Source organism: Pelobates fuscus, chromosome 4 (assembly GCF_036172605.1).
Source record: "Pelobates fuscus isolate aPelFus1 chromosome 4, aPelFus1.pri, whole genome shotgun sequence".
NCBI classification, from domain to species: Eukaryota; Metazoa; Chordata; class Amphibia; order Anura; family Pelobatidae; genus Pelobates; species Pelobates fuscus.
Genome location: NC_086320.1, coordinates 48,512,559 through 48,535,071, shown reverse-complemented (window position 1 = coordinate 48,535,071; position 22,513 = coordinate 48,512,559). Strand labels below are relative to the sequence as shown.

The 22,513-nt window shown below is 44.5% G+C and overlaps 1 protein-coding gene across 2 annotated transcripts in view; it reads right to left on the bottom strand.

Moving 5' to 3' along the window:
- Positions 1-18,427, bottom strand: part of LOC134608377 (gastrula zinc finger protein XlCGF17.1-like) — a 44,298-nt gene extending 25,871 nt beyond the window's left edge. The window contains exons 1-2 of one of the 2 annotated variants that reach the window (XM_063451139.1): positions 18,350-18,427; positions 15,519-15,643 (exon numbers count right to left, since the gene is read on the bottom strand). The gene's annotated coding sequence lies outside the window, so the exon portion shown is untranslated. The remainder of the gene's footprint in view (positions 1-15,518; positions 15,644-18,349) is intronic. The other variant, XM_063451140.1, reaches the window with a different exon arrangement.
- Between the last annotated feature and the right edge of the window lie 4,086 nt (positions 18,428-22,513).

The following is a 22,513-nucleotide window of genomic DNA, read 5'->3' as shown; positions in this document are numbered from 1 at the left end:
ATATCCCTGTTATCTACATCCTCTGGCAATAATGGTTGCGCATCACTCATTTCTTCAAACGGATGTGTGAATAACTCCTCTGACATACCAAGTGAAGTGGCTGTGGTGCTAGTTTTGGTGGTGGCGGCAGGCGGGTGAGTGGTATCTTGAGAGGTGCCTGAAGCTAAGCTGGAGGAGGATGGTGCGTCAAGGTTCAGAGCGGAAGCTGTAGAAGATTGGGTGTCCTGTGTTAGCCAGTCAACTATGTCCTCAGAACTTTTCAAGTTCAGGGTACGTGGCCTCTGAAAACTGGGCATTATTCTAGGGACAAAGGGAATCACAGCACCACGACCACGATGGCCCCTGCGGGGTGGCCTGCCTCTGCCTGTCATTTTTTTTGGATTAGTGGTACTATGCGTGCAAGCTACTGTGAGACCAGATATGAGTGGCAATGTGCACTGGCAGAGGTCTGCAGAGCACACGCTGTAGGCCTGACACACCCGCTTGAAGACCGGTAACTGCTATTCAATCTATAACAGTGAAAAAAGTTTTTGGGTTTTAAATGCACGCTATTGTGACACCAGATATGAGTGGCAATGTGCACTGGCACAGGTCTGCAGAGCACACGCTGTAGGCCTGACACACCCGCTTGAAGACCGGTAACTGCTATTCAATCTATAACAGTGAAAAAAGTTTTTTGGTTTTAAATGCACGCTATTGTGACACCAGATATGAATGGCAATGTGCACTGGCACAGGTCTGCAGAGCACACGCTGTAGGCCTGACACACCCGCTTTAAGGACTCTGACTGCTATTAGCTTACACTGGAAAACTTTTTTTCTTTGTAAAAGCACGCTATAGAGACACCAGATATGAGTGGCAACTGGCAAAGTACACTGGCAGAGGTCTGCAGAGCACATGCTGAAGGAGGCCTGACACCCAGACGCTTGCAGACAACTAACTGCTCTTCAATCTATTACAGTGATTTTTTTTTTTAAATGTAAAGCTTAAGCTATTGTGACAACAGATATGAGTGGTGGCACTGACTGGGCAAATGGGCACAGCATCCACTGAGCCTGACACAGAAGCTGGCAGACAACTAACTGCTCTTAAATCTATTACAGTGAAAAAAAAAATTTAAATGTAAAGCTTAAGCTATTGTGACAACAGATATGAGTGGTTGCCCTGACTGGGCAAATGGGCACAGCATCCACTGTGAGCCTGACACAGAAGCTGGCAGACAACTAACTGCTCTTCAATCTATTACAGTGAAATGTTTTTTATTTTATTTTTTAAATGTAAAGCTTACGCTATTGTGACAACAGATATGAGTGGTGGCGCTGACTGGGCAAATGGGCACAGCATCCACTTTAAAAAAAATTATTTTTAAAGACCGGAGAGCAGCCATTTCTATTTTGGAATTGTATCATATGGAGCCCTGGTAGATGCGCCCGGCAGTGAAGTGGTTAAAGCGTGAGTGCAGGGTATTTTTGCATTTTTATATATATCTCACACACACACACACACACAGGAGACTTCGTTGAACACAAATACTCTAAATTAGTATGACGTATTACGACGATGAAATCACCAGTAAAGGTGCAGTTTTTGTGTAAAAAAAAAAAAAAATGCAAAAAAATTTAAAAATAAGATGCTAACTTTGGGCAGCGTTTGTGACTAAGTGGCTAATGTAAAAGACTGGACATACCCGTTTTGAATACCCTGGGTTGTCTATTTTCAAAAATGGTATGCCATGATGGGGTAAATTTTAATTCCTGGGCTGGTCTCAAAGGCAACAAAGGCCCAGCAAACCAATCTGGCAAATTTCAAAAGTCCATAAAACCTGTACATTGGGGGAGATGTTGCTGAACACATATTGAGGGTTTCTTTGTCAGTAACACATAAACAGAACTAAAAATCCATGCCTAAAGTACAATGTGAGCAAAAATAACACAAAAAAACGACTATCCAAAAGTTTGACAAAGGCTGGTGGTAGAATTAGTGCATGGAAAATGTTAAAATACCACCATTTGAAATACCCTAGAGAGTCTACTATTAAAATATATGGTTTGATAGGGGTAATTTATATTGTCCGACTTCAAAAATGTTCCAAATGCGACATGGGTGCATGATGACTTACTGTGAATTCTCCAATGCTGTGTAAAATGACAAAGAGCACTCTGATTGGCTTAAACCCACCAATCAGAGTGTTCTTAGCCTAATTGCATGGCGGGGCAAGGCTTTATAAGCCTTCCCCTGCCCTGCGGAGCTCAGTCTGCGCGGAGCCCTCCATGGGTGAAGATGGATTATTTTTTTGCGTTCGGGTTTTTTATTTTTCGTCTGTTTTTTTTGCGCTCGGGATTTTTATTTTATTTTAAATTCGACGGTTATGTTGGTTTTTTATTTGGCCTTTTTTGGGGCTGAAAAATGAAGATTTGAGAAAAAAGACGACGTTGAATGGTAAGTTTAATTTTATTTTACAGGTTAGTTATTTTATTCCCCCTCACTATTTTTTAGGGTGAGGGGGGTAGGTAGGGACTTTTTATTTGGGTGGGGAGGTGGGTGACTAGGGGCTTGGGGACCCCTAGTCACCTTGTGGGGGGGACGAGGGCGGGGAGGACAGTAGGTCCCCCCCTCATTATCATTATGGCCCGCACCCGCTGCCCAGGGGTGGGGGCCGGGAGGGGCAGTAGGTCCCCCCTCATTATCATTAAGGCCCCCACCCGCCGCCCAGGGGTGGGGGCCGGGAGGGGCAGTAGGTCCCCCCCATTATCATTATGGCCCCCACCCGCCGCGCAGGGATTAGGGCCGGGGGGGGCAGTAGGTCCCCCCATTATCATTATGGCCCCCACCCGCCGACCAGGGGTGGGGGCTGGGGGAGGCAGTAGGTCCCCCCCCCTCATTATCATTATGGCCCCCTCCTGCCGCTCAGGGGTTGGGGGCCGGGGGGGGCAGTAGGTCCCCCCCCTCATTATCATTATGGCCCCCACCCACCCCCCCGGGGGGGACCTACTGCCCCCCATTATCATTATGGCCCCCACCCGCCGCGAAGGGTGGGGGCCGGGGGGGGCAGTAGGTCCCCCCCATTATCATTATGGCCCACACCCGCAGCCCAGGGGTGGGGGCAGTCCACAGGCTGCTCACTGTTTAGTGGACATGCCCCTACTCGCGGTACAGCGAGTAGGGGCATTGGGGAGATTTTAATCTCCCTTGTGCTATTATGGGGGTCATATTGACCCCCATAGAGTGAGGGAGGACCTGGGGGGGGCTTATGAAGTGGTGGGGAGCACTGCTCCCTGCCGCTTCTATCTTTACATATTACAAGAAGGGAGCTGCATGACGGTAGCTCCCTCCTTGTAATAAACTGCACGAACAAACAAACACCGATACATAGTGTTTGTTTGTTCGGCTGATATTTCTATTCATTCATTCGTCTGTCTGATGAATGAATGAATAGACGAAATTCCCGGTCGCATGTCCAGGTATTTCACTGGGCATGTGCGGGAATCTCAGCGCTATCTAGTGTGGGCAGATGACGTGTCCCACAGGGACTTCATCTACCCACACAAAGATGGCGGCGCCCTGAATAAAGATCGGGGCAGAAAATAAGGAATAAAAAATAGGTAATGTGGGGAGCTTAAGGGCATTTGGGGGTGACTAGGGTGTCAGTTAGATGTAGTGGAGGCCGGAGGGGGGGTTAAAAAAAACAAACAAACAGACAGGATTCGGCATGACAGTGCCGCTTTAAGAATGACAGGGCTAAGATCCTGTAGGACTTCAAGATCCAGACAGACAAGCAAGTGCTGGCCATCCAACCAGACATCGTGGTGGTAGACAAGGAACGAAAGACTGTAGTCGTGGTGGATGTGGCAATGCCCAGTGACTATAACATCAGGGAAAAGGAACATGAGAAGGTGGAGAAATACCAAGGACTGAAAGAAGAACTAGAAAGGATGTGGAAAGTGAAGGCAGTAGTAGCCCCAGTTGTTATAGGAGCACTCGGGACTTTGACTCCCAAGTTGCGGGAGTGGCTTCAATAGATTCCAGGTGGGACATCTGAGATCGCTGTCCAGAAGATACTGCGCAGAACCCTCAAACTCCCAGGCTTCTGGTAGAGGACCAGAGAATGAGGAATAAACATACCACCCAGGATGGGTGAGAAAATCAAATATACATATATATTATATATTTTTTGTTATATAACAAAAAATATATAAAAATACAGATAAGGTGCACTCTCAGGTCTTAACAAGTGCTCAATATATATATTATATTAAATCGGTATAAAATTTTTTTTATCACTAATGGTCGATCCCAAATGCCAGGATATGAAGTCATATCCCGACACCCGGCATTAGGGATTGCCCATTATTGATTTTTTTTTTTTAGAGCCGATACCGATAAACTGTGAACTTATCAGGCAGATAGTCGATATTCTGTACATTTACCATTTTGAAATAATAAACAATTTCTAAAGGTAAATGCACAAAATATACATGCCACATGTAGTGGATGCAGTGTGTTTAGACAGGGGAGCAGTGTGTGTTTGTGTAGTGTGTACATAATGAATGCAGTGTGTGTGTGTGTGTGTGTGTATATAGTGAATGCAGTGAGTGTTTGTGTAGTGTGTATATAATGAATGCAGAGTGTGTGTGTGTGTTTGTGTGAATAGTGAATGCAGTGTGTGTAGTGTGCGTATAGTGAATGCAGTGTGTTTGTATAGTGTGTGTATATAATGAATACAGTGTGTGTAGTGTGTGTTTATATAATGCAGAGTGTGTCTATAATGCAATGTGTAGTGTGTCTATAATGCAGTGTGTGTCTATAATGCAGTGTGTGTCTATAATGCAGTGTGTGTCTATAATGCAGTGTGTGTCTATAATGCAGAGTGTGTATATAATGCAGAGTGTGTATATAATGCAGAGTGTGTATTCCTTAAGGGATGTGATTTGTGTAAAATGGGGGGGCTCCCTTGCTGCATCTACCGCTCCGTCCTCACCGGCCGGGTAAATTATAGCAGAGTAGGCACCTGCAATGTGGGGAAAGCAGATATCGCTGATTTTATCCTGAATTAAATAAAGAATTTGAAATTTAAAATACTGGTGAGCGGCTATCCTTTGGCATGATATATATATATATATATATACATACAAAATGACAAATAGGCAATCCTTGCACTCACACTTTATGTTGTATTCGCCGGGTACTTGTAATCAGCACTCACGGTCTTGTAATAATTTAAAAAAATTCAAGCTTTATTAAAAATCCATAAAAAAATTCGACCATAAGATCAACGTTTCAGTCCCCTCTGGGACTTTCATCAGGATCAGGCACAGTAAAGCAAATACATTTATTTAAACAGGAAAATCAAAGAATATTGACTTACCCCGGGTGATGGGAGTGATGTCTCTAGCGTTTCCCAGTGCACAGTGCGCATGTGTGGATAGAGTCCCACCCCTACGTGATGTGATGACGTGTCTCCCATTGCTGTACCGACGGGGAGCGTGTTTAGTTACTAGTGAAACAAGTATAGACATCCACTGTGTATAAAAGATACACGACCTTTTATACACGGTGGATGTCTATACTTGTTTCCCCAGTAACTAAACACACTCCCCGTCGCTACAGCAACGGGAGACACATGCGCACTGTGATACGCGAGAGACATCACTCCCATCACCTGGGATAAGTCAATATTCTTTGATTTTCCTGCTTATATAAATGTATTTGCTTCACTGTGCCTGATCCTGATGAAAGTCCCAGAGGGGACTGAAACATTGGTCTTATGGTCGAATTTTTAATGGATTTATAATAAAGCCTGAACTTTTTAAATTACTACAAGTGAGTGAGTGCTGATCACTACTTCAAATTAGCAGCACCCCATTTAAGCATGTTCAGGTGAGTGCAACCATTCCCCATGTTTATATATATATATATATATATATATATATATATATATATATATATATATATATATATATTTGGGAGTCTAGCCAACTCCTTGGTTTTGCACCCCTCCCTGTTACAGGGACCTCCCCAAACGATCAAGACCCGGAAGTGTGCAGAAGCCGCAGGTGACGTCATTACATTACGTCCCGCGGTGATTACAGCGGTTGCTTGGCAACCTAAGTGATATTAAGTGAGTGAATAAGAGATAGCCGCAGACTATCTTTCTAGCACCGGAGGATATTAGGAACTACAGAGGAGACCAAAAAAAAGTGTATAAAAATAGTGAAAAAGAAAAAAGAAAACTGATGTGTGAATGTGAAGACAGTGAAGTGAATTAAAAACAATGTTGTGTGTCTCTACTGTATATTAGAATGTACTATATCTGTTTTGGACAATGTTCTGTGGAACAGATGAATTTCCAAAAGAAATACCAAATGTTTCTATTCTTAAAAAGGGGGGGGGGGTTTAACCCTAACATACTCAAAACTTTATATTATATATTTATATTTAAAGGTACCACAGAATCTAATGTCCACATACAGAGAGCCAAGTGTGTGTAAGGTGGAGAGGACAGTCAAGCCAATATGTGTAACCTAGTTAATATTGCAGTATATTCAAAAAATAATATAATCTTAATCTTCTGTTGAATCATCAGAATCTGAAAGTCGGCTAAAAAAATACATATAATAGTCAAAACCCATAGAAACTAGATACATCCTATGTAGGTCATAAATCATATAAAATTCTATTAAATATATTAAGTATTTATATATTAATATATAAGCTGTTCGATTCACAGCTCAAGAGAAATAGATCTATGACACCAGGCTGTCTACCTGCTTATAGCAAAATGCTTTCTTACTGATAAGGCTGCAAAAATCATACTTATGCTTATTAAATAAAAAGGAACTATGAACTAAATAATACTCTATATAAACTATTATGGATTTATAAATAGATGTTACCTACTATGTTTAAATAAGGACTACTATATACTATTTTCACTTGAATGCAAGACTGTCTAAGCCAATGGCTAATGTACTAAATATTATAAAAAATAATAATTAATGATAATTACTGAAAGAAAAACTATTGAAGAAATACTAAGGCCCTCTAAAGGGAATAATCCTGCCTACATTATATATGTGGAAACATGGATAAAACTGTGTTCTCATTCAGCCCATTAGGGACCACGGTATTCAAATGGTGTATCCAGAATGTTGTAATAATTGGTGTGATCTATCTCCTCCTCGAGGTGAAGGTGGTACATGTTCAATGGCAATAAATCGAAGTGCTGGCAAACGATGTCCAACCTCCAGAAAATGTTTTGCCACGGGTTTATCAGATCTTTGGTCTCGGTGTTAATCGTAGATCGGTGGCCTCGAATCCGATCCCTTAATGTGAGGTCAGTTTTTCAGACATATGCAAGGCCACACAGACAAGTAATAAGATGAACTATATGGTCCGTGGTGCAGGTGATATAGGAGTGCGCTTAATTATTCGTTATATATGTGTGTGTCCTCGCTGGTTTTTTGCACCCTGGTATGTACCCATAATTTTTATTTTCAAGGAAGAGTGCCAAACGTATTTCGAGAGAGGATAAATATATATAGATATAGATATATCTCGCACACAAACATAATTTTATCAATTATTATGTTTATAATTATATACATACATACATACATACATACATACACACACACACACACACACACACAAAACATCAGTATAATGCACATGTTAATAGACATATGTACACATACATAATACACATTTGGAAATTACACAAATATATATATAATGTAACAAGGGTTTCACATAACTTTTAATTTTAGGAAGTGAAAATCTAAATTGTGTAATTTAGACCACAATAGCGGATTTGAAAAATTACCAGATTTTACTAATTACATGACGTAAAGTCATGATTTTATAAAGGACACGGAGGCGAATATTATGCTTATCTCTTTCTTTATTATACCTCAGCAGCAAAGAGAAGGTATAAGATATTCATAGAAAAAAACTCAATAAGAACAGGTTCTCAAAGGGTTAACATAACATTCTACCCTTAACCAATAGGAACAGTCCTCTTGTCCATAACCACCCATGTGACCTTTCCTCTCCCTCTTTCTTTGGTCATGCCGAAGCTGGATCATCATAACTTGAGAAGAACAATTTGGAAACTTTATCCCTTGTAACGAACTCTTCTATGCAACTGAACTGTAGAAGTTATCCGTTTGAACTGTGCTGACAACTGGTCATCTGAAGGTTTCGATATTTGATCTTCAAGCTGAAATGGGATAGAGAAAAGAAGTGGTAAAATATGGTCTCGCAACTGTTTGCCACATTGGTGTTGCTTAACTCTATGTATTCGTTATCTGTACAGATTAACTTGCCTGTTGTATGTGCCATGGTATGTAATATAACTTATGGTACATAATCGACTCGTATCTAGACAAACTCAACCTTATCTGCATGTCAGGATATATCGGGTGGGCATACAATTCTGTCTTAAAACTGGTTTGAAATGACATACTTACCGGGTGGGCGAATATTCGCCTCCGTGTCCTTTATAAAATCATGACTTTACGTCATGTAATTAGTAAAATCTGGTAATTTTATTAAAGGACACGGAGGCTCATATTATGCTAGTTCAAAGCTGTGCAATGACTGTCGATGATATGTGGTCTGTAGGGTGAAAATAGTAATCTTTAAAGGTGGACTCACGGGACCAATCTGCCGTCCGCAATAGGTCTTCCAACCTGCATCCCAAAGTGAACGCTTTGGACGCCATAGCTCCCCTGGTGGAGTGTGCGCCATATATGGACGTGTCTATATTAGCGGTGGTCATTATCCACTTCACCCATCGGGCTATTGTTACCGAGGATACTGGTTGGTGTGGCGTGTTGATGGCCAAAAACAGTTCGTGGTGTCTCGGATTTCTAAATGCCTGTGTCCGTTTTTCATATTCCTTCAGGCAGGCTATTGGACATAGGTTTACGTTATGAGGGAATGCTGGGTATGATATTGATGAAATCGTTGTTTTGGTACGTCTGGAGATGTTGAATGTTACTCCCGTTGGGGTGAACGAGCGTGCATCAACGTCTAGTGCCCGAACATCCGAAACTGGTTTGCATGAAATCAGGCAGAAGAGCATGGCCAGTTTCGAGATAGATTGCTTCAATGTGAGAGAAGAGTTCTGTGGCCATCTTTCTAATAAGTTTAAGACTAGATTCACGTCCCACACTGATGTGTATCGGGGTTGTGGGGGTCTGGCAAATCGAACCCCACGTAGGAGTCTGCACACCAGTAGGTGTTTGCCCGCTGGGGATCCTTCCCAGCCTTTGTGTCCAGCGGAGATTGCTGATCTGTAAACATTGATCGTCCGATACGCCAGGCCTTGGTCGTATAGGAGTGTGAGGAAACGTAACATATAATTCACAGAGGCACATACGGGATCCACTTGTTGTTCCATGCACCAACCACTCCAGGCGTTCCAGGCCCTACTGTAGGATCTCCGTGTTCCTGGAGCCCAGGCTCCCGCCAATAGTTCGAGAGTTGTCTGTGGAACATCTGGTATGACCCAGGGTCCCCTGAGAGGAGCCACGCTAGCAATTTGAGTTGACCCTGCATCACCAGTGGATGTGGGTTCCCTTCGGGATCCGAAAGGAGGTGTGGATGCTCTGGTAGCAATCTGGGAACATCTATGGATATCTCCATGAGTGAAGGGAACCAAGGCTGTGTTGTCCAGAATGGTGTTATGAGGACCATGGACGTCCGCGAGCGGTCGAGGTGTACCAATGTTCGTGCCAGTAGAGCGAATGGAGGGAAAGCGTATAGTCTTCTGACCGGCCATGGATGGAGGAATGCATCCGTAGCTACTGCTTCTGGGTCCGGTCTCCAACTGAAGAATTTCGGAAGTTGAGTATTCAATCTCGACGCAAACAGGTCCATGTACATCGGGCCCCATAATGTCTGAAGTTTTAAGAACGTTGCGCGGTTCAGGTGCCAATCGCTGGCATCCCGTAGGGATCTGGAATTCCAGTCTGCTATGGTGTTCGAGAGTCCCGGAATGTATTCGGCTTGAACTGATATGTTGCGTTCCAAGCAAAACTGCCAGAAGTCCGTGGCTAAGTCTGCCAGGATTTTGGATCTGGTGCCGCCGAGGCGGTTGATGTATTGGACTGCTGATATGTTGTCCATCCGCAAAATGATGGAGCAGTGTGTTTTGGGACCCAGGAGGCTCTTCAGCGCGAAAGAGCCTGCCATAAGTTCCAGGCTGTTGATGTGTAGTGCCTTTTCCGGTTGGGACCATCTTCCTCCTGTGGAGATAGGACCACAACGCGCTCCCCAGCCCCGCGTGCTGGCATCGGATTCTATTATGCAATCTGGGGCGGTGCCGAAGATTGCTCTGCCATTCCATGCTTCCATGTGCTGGAGCCACCACCTGAGCTCCTCTTTGGCTGTGTGATCGAGTGGCACGGAGTCTGAGTAGGAGTGACCTGATTGTAGTTGTGCTGTTTTCAGTCTCTGTAGGGCTCTGTAATGTAGGGGGCCCGGGAAGATTGCCTGTATGGAGGCTGAGAGGAGTCCGATTATTCTGGCTAGTTGTCTCACGGTTAGCGTTGGACGAGCCAGCGTTCTGCGAATCTCCTTCTTGATAGTCTTGATCTTTGAAGGTGGTAGGCTTAGGGTCCCTTGGACTGCCTCTATAGTGAATCCTAGGAATTCCATGGACTGGGAGGGGATTAGAACCGATTTCTCCCAGTTGATTAGGAATCCCAGGTTGTGAAAGAGGGATAGTGCCCAGGATAGATGTTGTTGAAGTAGAAGGGCATCCTGTGCCATGATCAGCATATCGTCCAAATATATGATCATGCGCACCCCTCTGCTGCGCAGCAGTGCCACTACCGGTTTTAGCAGTTTTGTAAAGCACCATGGTGCTGATGAGAGGCCAAATGGTAGGCACCGGAACCTCCATGTCTGTTGGTTCCATTGAAACTGGAGGAGGTGGTGACACTCCTCTGCGATGGGGATGGTGAGATAGGCATCTTGGAGGTCCAGTTTGACCATCCAATCCCCCAGCCTGAGAAGGTCTCGTAGGCAATGGATCCCTTCCATTTTGAAGTGGTGATATCGTACGAATGTATTGAGAGGGCGTAGGTTGATCACCGGCCTCACGCCGCCGCCCTTTTTGGGAACCAAGAACAGGTTGCTCAGGAAGCCTGGGGAGTGAGGCGGACCTGGTAGATCGCGCCATTCTCCGTCAGTGCTCCGATTTCCCTCGACACTAGTTCCCTGTCTTGGGGGGCAAACACCATCCGCCTTGGCATAGTGTATTGTATCGGGTTTTGCACAAACTCTATGTGGTACCCTAGCACTGTGTTGAGGATCCAGGCATTGGACGTGAGTCTTTGCCATGCCCCGAAAAATTGGGATAGTCTGCCTCCCACGTGTGTTATACCAGAATGAGGTAGGGGAAGAGAACTTACCATAAGGCCGTCGGCCGTATGTGGCACCTCTGTGTCCTCTGGACTGCCATGATCTGCCCCTGACAGGAAAGAAGGGTGTAGGATTCCTGGCTTCTGTCTGTGGGAACCTGGATGTAGTGGGGCCTCGGTAGCCCCGGTAGGAGCCCCGTGATGAGCGGCTGGACAGACGGCCCCGATGTCTGCCAGCCCCCCCAAAAACCTTTGGTGAGAACACTCGTTTGAGATTTGTTTGCGCCTTGTCCAGGGCTGTAAATGTGCTCACATAGGTACCCAACTCTTTCACAAAATTGTCTCCAAAAAGGAGGCCTTTTGCCTGTGTACCAGGCTCAGATATGGCCATGTTGACCAGTTTCGGGTCGATCTTCATGAGGATCGCCTTTCGCCTCTCTGTGCTTAGCGCAGCGTTGGAATTGCCGATGAGGCAAATAGAGCGCTGTGCCCATTCTCGAATAGCCAGGAGGTCTACAGGTGTGTCACCTGAGAGTGCCGCTTCGACCATGTCGAAGATTTTTGCGCTGGGGCCCAAGGAGTCAAGCACCTTGTCCTGGCAGTGGCGCAGCGAATAATCCAAACCCTTTTTGGCCTTCCAGCCAGCTTTGCCCAGGAACTGGGCAATTTTTGGGTCCACTTCTGGTGTGGCACAGGCCATATCCGGGATCGTCGGGCGTGGACATTCCGCCCTTAGCTTGTTCCTGGTATTTTTATCCAGGGGTTTCCTAATCCTGGCCGCAATATACTGGGCCACATGGTCAGCCGGAAACCATTCGGTAGATCTAGGATGTTGTAGGTCGTCCGGGTTAAAGAGGGGCTCGCCCTGAGGGTCCAGGATGATGGAGTCATCCATAGCCGCCTTAGCCGTGTTGGTAGGGTTTGCTGCCAGGCTGCGCTCCGGAGAGGAGTTCTCCGATTCAACAGAGTCTATTTCTTCAGACTCGTTCAGTACCTCCTCCAGTTCCGAATCAGAGTCGGATGTCTCAGTTTGGGCTTTTGCCCATTTCCATTTCCTCACCGTTTTTGCCCGGTGGGAGGCTCGTTTACGTGGGGCCCCACGTCCTCATTAGTGACAGGGCGCAACCTGTCCGTCATATATGTTTTGGAGGTTCGTCTGCCCACGTGGTAGGTCTTTTCAGTGGCCTTGCGACCGGTGAGGGAAGCAGGCTTGTCATCTTGGGCCTTGGGGTGGAGGCCGCTAGGGTTGTGATTAGACGCCAGGATGGCGTTACTAATGGATTGTGTCAGGTTGTCTGACATTGCGCCCATAGCTGTGTATATGGCCTGTGTGACCGACTTGGCCATGGTCGCGTCCAGGAGTGTATGGAACTCCTCTGAGTTCAGCTGCTCCATGGAAGCTGCGTCCTCTCTCTGTGGTGAGAGTGGGAGCGTGGCAGGGGACACCCGGAGCTTGGTGTCCTTGCTGGCAGTAGTAGGAGTGCCAGTCTCCTGGGCTCTGGGGTTCAGCATGCTAGATATATTGGCTGAAGGGAGTGAGAGAAATTGTGTAATATTCAGTTTGCACAAGCAACTGAATAACCACAGAGTGTATGTGTAACTATTATGAATGTACACTCAAACTGTATATATACACAGAATTATTCACAGAGTTTCCTGGTACAAGAAATTCTGATTAATGTGGCTGGCTAGGAGTGATAGGACAAGGCACAAGCAAAAGACTGTCAGCTTACCGAGTGTTCCCTCCGGAATGGCCGCAAGGGAGCACTGGTAAGCTGCAAGCCCCAGCCAGCAGCCAATCCGCGCACTCCCGCCCGCCCCTCAGATCACAGGAGGGCGTCGGGAAAAAGGCGGGAAAAATCCTGTCAGCCGTTAATGGTAATGGCTGCCGCTCTGTGCGGCTGCCAATGCGCATGCGCGAGCGTTTACCAGCCGCGAAACGCTCGCGCCGGAGAAAACGGTCGCGGTGAGCGCTCAGGGGGGAAGGATGGGGATATGGAACGGGTAATAAACTACCCGGAGCGGTGAGGGAGGGGGTGGGTTTACCGCCTGAGGCGGTAAACCGCTGAGTGAAGAAAACCCCAAAGCGTGTTGACACGCTGGCTTAAAGGGGTATACCTAAGGGAAAAAACTGTGTGGAAAAATACATAAATAGTACATAAATTCAAGCAAATTAAGCAATAAAATTCCTCTGACTAGAGAGAAGAAAATTAGGTGATACTTAGCTGAGGCAGCAGCAAAGAAAGAGGGAGAGGAAAGGTCACATGGGTGGTTATGGACAAGAGGACTGTTCCTATTGGTTAAGGGTAGAATGTTATGTTAACCCTTTGAGAACCTGTTCTTATTGAGTTTTTTTCTATGAATATCTTATACCTTCTCTTTGCTGCTGAGGTATAATAAAGAAAGAGATAAGCATAATATGATCCTCCGTGTCCTTTAATAAAATCCAAGTTAGAGCTTGACAATTGTAGCCTAATTTTTTAAATTATTACATTATTAATTTAGTGGATAACACTGCCTTTCTCAGAGTCTTTCGTGTCCTGGTGTAAAACTATATCCAACGCAGAGTGCACTCATAGGATTGAGGACTAAACAAAATAACATTTATTTAAATCAGACATGCAGCAGCATTCAGTCAATGTTTCACTCCCATTACTGGACTATTCAAGGTTATGGGGATGAAACGTTGATGTAAGATGTTGCACATCTGATTAGAATAAAGCAGCTCTTTTGTTTATTTTTAAGTTCTCCTTTTAGGGTAAATAATTTTCATTCTTTTGGCTTTTCCCATCTGTATATCTGTCACAGGTGGCACAATTAAAAATACACTATAGTCATCTCAACAACTTCAGCTTAAAGGGAAACTCCAGTGCCAGAAAAACGATCCGTTTTTCTGGCACTGGAGGGTCCCTCTCCCTCCCACCCACCAATCCCCGGTTACTGAAGGGGTGAAAACCCCTTCAGTGACTTACCTGGGACAGCGGCGATGTCCCTCGCCGCTGTCTCCGCCTCGCGACGCTCCTCCTAGTGATTACGTCGGCCGGTGGGCGAGACTGATCTCGCTCACTGGCCGAGGAGACCTAATGCGCATGCGCGGAAATTCCGCGCATGCGCATTACGTCTCCCCATAGGAAAGCATTGAAAAATCATTTCAATGCTTTCCTATGGGGTTTTGAGCGACGCTGGAGGTCCTCACACAGCGTGTGCAACCTGTGCTAGAACCCAGGAAGTGACCTCTAGTGGCTGTCTAATAGACAGCCACTAGAGGTGGAGTTAACCCTGCAATGTAAATATTGCAGTTTATGAAAAACTGCAATAATTACACTTGCAGGGTTAAGGGTAGTGGGAGTTGGCACCCAGACCACTCCAATGAGCAGAAGTGGTCTGGGTGCCTACAGTGTCCCTTTAATGAGGTTGTTCAGGTGAGAACTATAGCTCCCTGCAGCCTCTCTCATGTAAACACTGTATTTTCTTAGAAAATACAGTGTTTACATTGAAAGCTAGGAACACCTCCAGTTGCAGTCACGCAGAGTGAACCAGAGGGACTTCGGAGTTGATGGAGGCACGATATGCTCCCATCCACTCAGATCTGCTGTCAGCAGAGCACAGGTTGGCACTGTGCACAACATCCTGTGATTCAGTATCTCCTCCCTCTGCATGCAGGCACTGAACCTTCCTCATAGAGATTCATTGATTCAATTAATCTCTATGAGGAGATGCTGATAGGCCAGGGCTGTGTTTGAATCATGCTGGCTCGGCCCCTGATCTGCCTCTTTGTCAGTCTCAGACAATCCTATGGGGAAGCATTGTAATTGGATCAGACTACCACATGTCAACAGACTGCTTGTTTTTCTGAGTCTAACAGCATGCAGATTTACAGCTTCAGGCTTGAATACAGTAAGTTTTTACTATATTTATGGTGGTATGAGGGGCTCATGGGGGCTAGATGGTGGTGTTAACATTATAGGGTCAGGAATACATGTTTTTGTTCCTGACCCTTTAGTGTTCCTTTAATATTAGTGCTGGTATAAAAAAACATTTCCAGGACTGCTTTTTATTCCCAGTCCGGCCCTGGTCCCAGATATAAATGTGTCCTCTGATGAGAAATATTTCCTGTAAAGAGGAAGGGGGTGTGTGAGATTTTCTTACCCAGAGAGCCGAGGGTCTGGTAATTCTCTACCACTAGATCCCTGTAAAGTTTCTTCTCTTCTTGATTTAAACAGTCCGACTCCTTCGCAGATAAGTAAATGTCCTCTCTTAAACTCAGATTGTTCCTAAATAAACATTATTTGCATTGTTACAAATCAGTGTCCTCCAATATAGCACACAGCATATATTCTCTCTCGCTCTACTCTATCTTCGGGTTATACTTCCTTCTTTAATATAATTGTCTGATCAGTAGTAGCGTTGCATTAATGATCCAGTATCCTCTCTGCTGCACACCCCCCTCCATGCTGCACCTTTACTTCTCTCCCCATGTGAAAGGGTTAAACATTCTCCTTTGCTGCAATGCCTCTCAAGAACACTTCTTGAGTCAGCAAATATATCCTGCTACAGTGTTCCTAGCTAAAGCCATTTCTGATCAGTTTAACATTAGGTAAGCTTCGTAGATAAGATAAGAACACAGTAAAAAGAACCCCCACGTTATGATATAGAAAATGTAAATGATTGCACAAAATAAAAATGTAAAAACTTCTCTTCGCAAGCATTTATTAACCATTGGTTTGTTCTAATTTGGTATGCTTTGAACTTCCATCTGGTTTAGTGTAGCATAAATGTGTGGTTCCCTCCAGGTATAGTGAACACAGGAAATACCCCAACACCATGTTACTGTAATTATCTAATTATTGGTAGCATTGCCTAATGATCCAGTATCGTCCATGCTGTCCCCACTCTCCTCCTCTCCCTCTCTCCATGCTGTCCCCTCTCCTTCTCTCTCTCTCCATGCTGCCCCCTCTCTCTCTCTCCATGCTGCCCCCTCTCTCTCTCTCCATGCTGCCCCCTCTCTCTCTCTCCATGCTGCCCCCTCTCTCTCTCCATGCTGCCCCCTCTCTCTCCATGCTGCCCCCTCTCTCTCCATGCTGCCCCCTCTCCTCTCTCTCTCTCTCCATGCTGCCCCTCTCTCTCTCTCCATGCTGCCCCCTCTCCATCTCTATCCATGCTGCCCCCTCTCCATCTCTATCCATGCTGCCCCCTCTCCTTCTCTCTCTCTCCATGCTGCCCCCTCTCCCTCCATGCTGCCCCCTCTCCCTCTCTCTCCATGCTGCCCCTCTCCTTCTCTCTCTCCATGCTGCCCCCTCTCCTTCTCTCTCTCTCCATGCTGCCCCCTCTCCTTCTCTCTCTCTCCATGCTGCCCCCTCTCCTTCTCTCTCTCTCTCCATGCTGCCCCCTCTCCTTCTCTCTCTCTCTCCATGCTGCCCCCTCTCCTTCTCTCTCTCTCTCCATGCTGCCCCCTCTCCTTCTCTCTCTCTCTCCATGCTGCCCCCTCTCCTTCTCTCTCTCTCTCCATGCTGCCCCCTCTCCTTCTCTCTCTCTCTCCATGCTGCCCCCTCTCCTTCTCTCTCTCTCTCCATGCTGCCCCCTCTCCTTCTCTCTCTCTCTCCATGCTGCCCCCTCTCCTTCTCTCTCTCTCTCCATGCTGCCCCCTCTCCTTCTCTCTCTCTCTCCATGCTGCCCCCTCTCCTTCTCTCTCTCTCTCCATGCTGCCCCCTCTCCTTCTCTCTCTCTCTCCATGCTGCCCCCTCTCCTTCTCTCTCTCTCCATGCTGCCCCCTCTCCTTCTCTCTCTCTCTCCATGCTGCCCCCTCTCCTTCTCTCTCTCTCTCCATGCTGCCCCCTCTCCTTCTCTCTCTCTCTCCATGCTGCCCCCTCTCCTTCTCTCTCTCTCCATGCTGCCCCCTCTCCTTCTCTCTCTCTCTCCATGCTGCCCCCTCTCCTTCTCTCTCCATGCTGCCCCCTCTCCTTCTCTCTCTCTCTCTCTCCATGCTGCCCCATCTCCTTCTCTCTCTCTCCATGCTGCCCCATCTCCTTCTCTCTCTCTCTCCATGCTGCCCCATCTCCTTCTCTCTCTCTCTCCATGCTGCCCCATCTCCTTCTCTCTCTCTCTCCATGCTGCCCCATCTCCTTCTCTCTCTCTCTCCATGCTGCCCCATCTCCTTCTCTCTCTCTCCATGCTGCCCCATCTCCTTCTCTCTCTCTCTCCATGCTGCCCCATCTCCTTCTCTCTCTCTCTCCATGCTGCCCCATCTCCTTCTCTCTCTCTCTCCATGCTGCCCCATCTCCTTCTCTCTCCATGCTGCCCCATCTCCTTCTCTCTCTCTCTCCATGCTGCCCCCTCTCCTTCTCTCTCTCTCTCCATGCTGCCCCCTCTCCTTCTCTCTCTCTCTCCATGCTGCCCCCTCTCCTTCTCTCTCTCTCTCTCTCCATGCTGCCCCCTCTCCTTCTCTCTCTCTCTCTCTCCATGCTGCCCCCTCTCCTTCTCTCTCTCCATGCTGCCCCCTCTCCTTCTCTCTCTCTCTCTCTCCATGCTGCCCCCTCTCCTTCTCTCTCTCCATGCTGCCCCCTCTCCTTCTCTCTCTCCATGCTGCCCCCTCTCCTTCTCTCTCTCCATGCTGCCCCCTCTCCTTCTCTCTCTCCATGCTGCCCCCTCTCCTTCTCTCTCTCCATGCTGCCCCCTCTTCTTCTCTCTCTCCATGCTGCCCCCTCTCCTCCTCTCTCTCTCTCTCTCCATGCTGTCCCCTCTCTCCATGCTGTCCCCTCTCTCTCCATGCTGTCCCCTCTCTCTCCATGCTGTCCCCTCTCTCTCCATGCTGTCCCCTCTCTCTCCATGCTGTCCCCTCTCTCCCATGTTAATGTACTAGTCTGATTAATAGCAGCATTGTATTAATGATCCAGTATCCTCCATGCTGCTCAGTAATAACTGAATGGCTGTATTACCAGGTCACATGATGCTCCAGGGGGCTCACTGAGGACAATACTAACCTCCTGATCTGGAACCAGGAATAATCCCAATAAACACCATGAACCCCGAGCCTCACACTCTGCTCCCACCGGCTCAGCTAGATGACGTCACTGCCGAATACAGAGTGAGAAGGGGACGGAGCCAAGTAAGCAGCCTATGGAAGGAAAGCTTCATCTGGGAAAGGAAATGACATCACGGAGACTGAACCACCCGGCGCCATGTTGGATGAGGGCAAAGCTCCTTTTGCTCACTAGGAGTAGTATGGGCAATAGGCAATGTGTTAGTGCATTGATTTCACTAGAGATGGCAAGCAGCAGTGCTGCTATAGGAAGGACCGAGTGCTGGGAGTGAGAGGTCTGTAAACCCACAAGGAATATGACCACCTGGATCCCTGATAGACCCCCCAAGGAATAGGACTACCCCCCCTCCCCCACACAGGCTGGACCACCAGGGATCTTGGAAATGCACTAAAAAGGCTAAAAAAATAAAGGAGGGGGGCAGCAGGCAGACACACTACATCCTCACACATTACACCCAGCCAACACACACTCTCATTACAACTAGCGGCCACACACCATAGGGGAGGACAGCTTCTTATTCAGCTAACTTTTTTAATCATTCAATATGTATGGAAATATTATGAACTGTGCAATATAAATATTACTTGAATAATACAGTATTCATATGTCAATCATATTTGTACACATTTCGGATATAATAAATTATGAAAACAATAAAAAGACTAATCAGTGTTATTAGCTACATAAGTTAAGTTGGCTCATTCAAACTGGCTCTTTTTTCTGTAAAGTAGTACATTGTATCTTCCACCTCAAAAATAAATAAATAACATATTTGCCACTTTACCCCTTCAGGACCGGACTGTCTTTGCGATGTTTGTACGTTAAGGACCAGAGCTATTTTAACCCCTTAACACCGCAGCCAAATGTACAAGTTGTGAACGAAACAAAACGTAAACAAAACCTGGCATTTGCGCTATATGTCTGTCCAACCGTAATTCACCTCTTTCATATTAAATGCACCCCCCCTTATTATATATCATTTTATTCAGGGGAAACAGGGCTTTCATTTAATATCAAATGTTTAGCTATGAAACATAATTTAATATGAAAAAAATGGGACAAAATAAGATTTTTTTTTATTTTTTTCGTTCTACATGACATTTTAACTGTCAATGTCATAATACTGTTTGCTTTTACTGCAATAAAATACACATATTTGTATTCAGCAAAGTCTCACGTGTAAAACAGTACCCCCTATGTACAGGTTTTATGGTGTTTTGGGAAGTTACAGGGTCAAATATAGCGTGTTACATTTGAAATTGAAATTCGCCAGATTGGTTACGTTGCCTTTGAGACTGTATAGTAGCCCAGGAAATAAATTTACACCCATAATGGCATACCATTTGCAATAGTAGACGACCCAAGGTATTGCAAATAAGCGATGTCCAGTCTTTTTTAGTAGCCATTTGGTCACAAACACTGGCCAAAGTTAGCGTTCGTATTTGTTTGTGTGTGAAAAATGCAAAAAACGCCAATTTTGGCCAGCGTTTGTGACTAAGTGGCTACTAAAAAAGACTGGACATACCCCATTTGCAGTACCTTTGGTTGTCTACTATTGCAAATGGTATGCCATCATAGGGGTAATTTTCATTCTTGGGCTACCATAGGGTCATAAAGGCAACGTAAGCAATCTGGCGAATTTTAATGTGAAAAAAATTAAACACAAGCCTTATATTTGACGCTGTAATTTTTGAAAACACCATAAAACCTGTACATGAGGGGTACTGTTGTACTCAGGAGACTTCGCTGAACACAAATATTTGTGTTTCAAAACAGTAAAAAGTATTGCAGCAATAATATCGTCCCTGTAAGTGCTGTTTGTGCGTGAAAAATGCAAAAAACGTCACTTTTACTGGCGATATCATGGTTGTATTACATTTTACTGTTTTGAAACACTAATATTTGTGTTCAGCGAAGTCTCCCGAGTAAAACAGTACCCCCCATGTACAGGTTTTATGGTGTCTTGGAAAGTTATAGGGTTAAATATAGTGCTAGCAAATTAAATTCCCTATACTTTCGGCATGGGTGGTCAGGCAGGTCCCGCTAATTGTAATTAATTAGGATACCTAATTATGTAAAATTATTACATAAATATATGTGTAGAATTAATATATGTATATATATACATATGTGTATATATACGTATATATATATATATATATTTTTTAATATTTTTATTTATATATAGGTATATATATAGTGATATATACGTATATATTTATGTATATAGATATATATATTATTTCGTTCTACGTGTATTTTGATATAAATATATATATATTAATATCACAATACAGTTAGAACGAAATAAAACACATCTATATATTTTTTAATATTTTATTTTTAATAATTTATTTTATTTTATTTTTTTACGTATTTACATATTTATTTATTTTATATTATTTATAAATATATATATAACAATAATTATATATATATTTAATCAGTATCAGTCTACGTGTAATTTGATATTAATATATATATATAATTATATATATATTAATATTAAAATACACCTATACAGTGTACGTGCGTGTATGTATATGTGTATATATATACTTAGATCATATATATATAATATATATATATATAATCTAAGTATAATTTTTTTTTTTTACACTTTTAACATTATTTTAATTTGATTTTCAGCCAGCAGGGGGACCAACTGTCACTACAGTTGGTCCCCCTGCTGGCAATACAGAAGCCAGCTATACCGGCCATGTGATTGTGAGGTCCTCGCAAGGACCTCACTCTCACATGACCGGGAGGCACCGGAGGAGGAAGATGTGCCGCGGGGGGGCTCCCTGGGAGTCCCCCCAACCGCGATCGCCGGCGTGGGACCGCCGGCGACCGGGTAAGTTACTAAAAACCGGAGGGCGTACTATTACGTCCGGCGGCGTTTAGAGCCGCTTTTAAAAGGACGTAATAGTACGCCCTCCGGACTTAAGGGGTTAACACTTTTGTGGTGTTTGTGTTTAGCTGTAATTTTCCACTCTCTCATTTACTGTTCCGATATAAATTATATTTTGTTTTTTTCAGGACAAAAAGGGCTTTCTTTACATACTATTGTTTTTATCATGTCATATAATCTAATTAAAAAATAATAAAATATGGTGAAAAATTGAAAAATACACTTTTTTTTTTTACTTTTTTTACTTAAAGAATCTTTTACTGATCTACAAAATCGAATGACAAAAACTGCTAAATAGATTCAAAATGTTGTCCTGAGTTTTAAAACACCAAATGTTTTTTTTTTTTGCTTTTATTTGCAAGTTATAGGGCTATAAGTACAAGTAGGAAATTGCTGTTTCAAAATGTAAATTTTTCAAATGTATCAATAGTGACATTGTAACACTGTTATGTCATAAATCTCCCCAAAAACACCCCACATGTATATATTTTTCTTAAACTAGATAACCCAGGGTATTCATCTAAGAATATTTTGATACTTTCTATGCAGCCATTTTACCACAAACCTTTGCCAAACTTTGCATAGGTAGTTTTATTTTTTATTTTTATTTTTTCACGTACATTGCAATTCAGGTATAAATTCACAGATTCTGTTAGGTGTCACTACCAAACAACACCCCAATATGTGTTCAGCAACATCTCCCGAGTACAGGGATAACCCCCATGTATAGGTGTGTCGGGTTGTTGAGGGGCTACAAGGCCTCATTTGGCAGATACGAATATCAGTTTCCCAGCTTGGAATTTTGACGTGTAGTCAACCTGCATTCATGTCCTATTTGGGACATTTTTGAAGCCGGCCAATGTATTTTACCCCCATCAAATCATATATTTTTGAAAAGTAGACACCCTAGGGTATTTCACATAGTGGTATTTTAACACTTTCCATGCACTAATTCTACCACCATGCTTTGTCTAACATTGAGTTAGTACATTTTATTGTTTTTTTCACACACATTGTACTTTAGGCATGAATTAACAGATCCTGTTATGTGTCACTGCCAAACAACACCCCAATATGTGTTCAGCAACATCTCGCGAGTACAGGGATACCCCCCATGTATAGGTGTTTTGGGGGCTAAAAGGCCACGTTTGGCAGGTGCGCTTATCAGTTTCCCAACTTGGAATTTTGACATG